At 41.5% G+C, this 3,406-nt stretch overlaps 1 long non-coding RNA gene across 1 annotated transcript; it reads right to left on the bottom strand.

The window, feature by feature from the left end:
• Positions 1–698: 698 nt before the first annotated feature.
• On the bottom strand, positions 699–3,073 carry LOC115038134 (uncharacterized). Its single transcript, XR_003840492.1, has 3 exons — positions 2,923–3,073; positions 1,965–2,127; positions 699–966 (listed from the first exon to the last, which is right to left on the bottom strand). It is a non-coding gene; the product is annotated as an uncharacterized LOC115038134 (long non-coding RNA).
• Positions 3,074–3,406: the final 333 nt, after the last annotated feature.

The following is a 3,406-nucleotide window of genomic DNA, read 5'->3' as shown; positions in this document are numbered from 1 at the left end:
TTCGACAAGAAAGTTCCTGCCTATTCAGAGAATAGATAAAAAAAAAAAAGATTCTGAGCAGAAGTGTCATTCTGAATAGGAAACCAACCACCCAAAGCTGGGTTGAGCTGCACTAAAAAGGCTAGTTCCGTTTTTTTATTTTCTCTGAGTGCCAGGCCAAAGAAAGGTGAATTCGATTGCCTCTCGGTTACCTTGATGCGATTGCCTCAACATTGTGGCTTATTGTGTCGTCCTGTGAAGAATGTGAAAACAGCCAAAAGATACATTCAAATATTACACTGAAATGATTGGTGACTACATAGAGAACTGGATAGTTGACTTCCATAGAGGATAAGACAGGAGAGAGACCAGAGTGGAGATGATGTCCACCATTGAAGACAGTGCTTGATGGTAAAGACGTTGAATGCTGAATTTGAGCGCTTCTTGACTATTAAAGAAGCTGCTGAATTTGGATGGAGCGAAACGTGAATATCGTTTTTTGTGAATTGTGTTTTTCAGTCAGCAAATGTCTAATGCCAACACTGTCTTGACCTAAAACCTACTACCATGCACTTCTTGTGAGGTATGGTGAAAAGGTTGGGTGAAAATGCAAAGGTTTTGTTTGTAACTCCCCATTTCAACCTGGGGTGAGTCTGCCGCAAGCAGCTGATATTTAATTAAAGAAAATGTAGAATGAAAAGAGGACATAAAACTGTGTAACAAAACTGATCTGATTTCATGAAAGCGTGACATCAAGTTTATACATAATTTGGCAAGGGAGCCTTAAAAGTCTGTGAAACTAACAAGTGAATAAAACAAAAAGAGATATAAAAAGCACATTTGCCAGCTTGTTGACTTCCGTGCACCGCTCACACACATGACCCTCTTCCCGTCAAACATCAATGCGACCCGCAGACATGATGCAACCATCAGGGCAGCGATGCAATATCAGAGTAACTGCAGCTTTAGCCTTTGGCACGGGTGTTTCTACCAGAAAGTAAAAGGAGAGAACGTAAGACTGTGACGTTAATGTTCAGTGAAAGGGACGGAGAATGTAGACTGAAAAAATGATTTAATTTAACTGGAATATAACCACGTGTGTGTTTGTCTGCCTGTGTGTGTGTGTGTGTGTGTGTGTGTGTGTGTGTGTGTGTGTGTGTGTGTGTGTGTGTGTGTGTGTGTGTGTGTGTGTGTGTGTGTGTGTGTGTGTGTGTGTGTGTGTGGTTCCATCAGAAATCAGAAGTTCATCTGAGGTTATATCATCAGCTTAGGACAAAATAACACACACAAACATTCAGCCTATTTTTTAATCACTATCATTTCGATCCTACATCTCCTCTTCTGCACTTAAATCTCTCTCATTAATTCTCTCTACGCCTTTGTGCTCCCTGTAGATCTAATCTTACAAGCATAAAGCTGATTCATGAGTGTGTGTATCCTTGCTGGGAATACATGCTGATCGCCAGCCCAGAGAAACTTATTACCCAGTCAGCTGGAAGCAACATGCAAGAGCAGGGAGGAAGAACAGACATTGGGGGGGGGTTAAAGAAGGGAAAAACAGAAATAATTACTATATCATACAAAAAAAAAAAGCTGAGAAATAGTTAATGCCTGTGGGGAGGAAAGGTTTGGTCGGTGATAATAAAGATTTTGGAGGCAAAATGAGGACAGAGAAATGGTTGCTGACATTGAGGAGTCAATTAGTGAGGGGTGATGAGAGGAGAAGGCGAACAGGAGGAGACAGGGCAGACAGAAGACATGGTGCATTCAGAAACACACTCAGAGTCGAGCAATCAGGAGTAATAACAGTGATGTCACATTTGCTTCACCCCTTTTTGTCAATATCTGTATCCGTCTTTCTCTTTGAGGCAGATCTGTATGCAAGACTTTTCCTACTACGCCTCATTTGCCCTTTTGTTCGTGTGTGTGTGTGTGTGTGTGTGTGTGTGTGTCTCTGTTTTGAACATGCACATGCATTGGCATACCAAGATGATTCAGTCACTGAGTAGTTTCACCAGGCCACCAGACCACAGACCTGTCCTGGGTGCTCATTGGTCCAGGAGACGTTCTGCCTCAGCCAATGAAACGGCCGCAGGATTTTATGGCCGCAGTGGTGTGTGTAGTCAATTTATATGTGTGCGTTTGTGTCTGGACAGAGATGAGAGAGAGAGGATAGATGGTGAAAATAGAACCTTAATAAGCACGACTGTTTATATGGCGAATGGTCTGCTAGCGTCAGTGTTGACATTTAGTCTATGAAAAGAGAAAAGACACTAATGACACATTAGATTAAATCTAATGCAGCATAAGGAACAATAAGCCCACAGTGCTTATTTTTTACTTTCTCTGACTCTGCCTGCCTTTTATCTTTTCCCTGATTTACCAGCTAATGAATAATAAGGATGCAACAGAAGTTGCTCAGGAGTCCTACCGGAGGCAGTCAGACAATTACAGTCTAAAGTTAGTGTAAAATGTGCTGTTTCATACATGTGCTTATTGTGTAGGTTCATTTTAATAGGTGGGATTAAATGCAGACTTTAAGGACGCTGCAAATAAAATGCCAGGAAAATGAACAAGTAAGTAGCTAAAGTATAAGAACCCTTTTGGCATGCAGGGAGAGATTATTGTAGATACTGTGTTTACTCAGTTATCACACTTGGTTTTTGTGATGCAAACTGTGCTGAATATTTTCTTGCCCCAGATAAGATTAGGAAGTGCTTTACTGTCAGGCGGTTTGGTTTCCATCGGTCCATACAATCCAATACAGTATATAATAAAAAAGCATACAGTAGTAAGTGGATCAGACTACGTTTCATATTAAAAAACTGAGCATCAGGTTTTGTTTACTGCATTGACAAATAGATGAAGGACTTGATTAAAGACTCAAAAGCTAAAGGGGCAAGTATCTATTTCATTGTGGCTACTTATAGAGTTCACACCTACCACAAGAGAATAGAAGTGTTTGGGGTCGTTGGGAACAATGGTGACTCAGTCGAAATGATGGGGAAGGCAACAGCAGGTGCAGGTGGACATTTCATGGAATGCAAAAGGCAGCAGCTGGTGTCAGACAGTGTCGTGTAGGCTCCTCTGTTAAATATAGAACAGTGACGTAACCACTCTTCATGAATGTTTGTTGTGTCATTGGTGAACCGAAAGCAAAGATGAAATTCGTCATTACTGCAGTCATTAAAGGTCCAGGTATTAGAAACCCCATCACAGCATGTTGTGTTCCAATGCTGGGCGTAGTCTGATGCGCTGTCGTTCAGTGTTATGTAAGATAAGAGCGTCAGGGCAGGGCTGGGTGTGGCGGTGTATAAACCTTTGCCCTCAACTCCAGCTCATAATAGTAGCAGTAGCGATGATTGGAGCTGCCAGACTTAACCTTAATTACAACTTATTTTCAATGTTGGCATTAAACTTGTAGACC

This window comes from Echeneis naucrates, chromosome 24 (genome assembly GCF_900963305.1).
Source record: "Echeneis naucrates chromosome 24, fEcheNa1.1, whole genome shotgun sequence".
Taxonomy (NCBI): Eukaryota; Metazoa; Chordata; class Actinopteri; order Carangiformes; family Echeneidae; genus Echeneis; species Echeneis naucrates.
The sequence above is the reverse complement of the archived record's forward strand: the minus strand, read 5'-3'. Positions and strand labels throughout refer to the sequence as shown.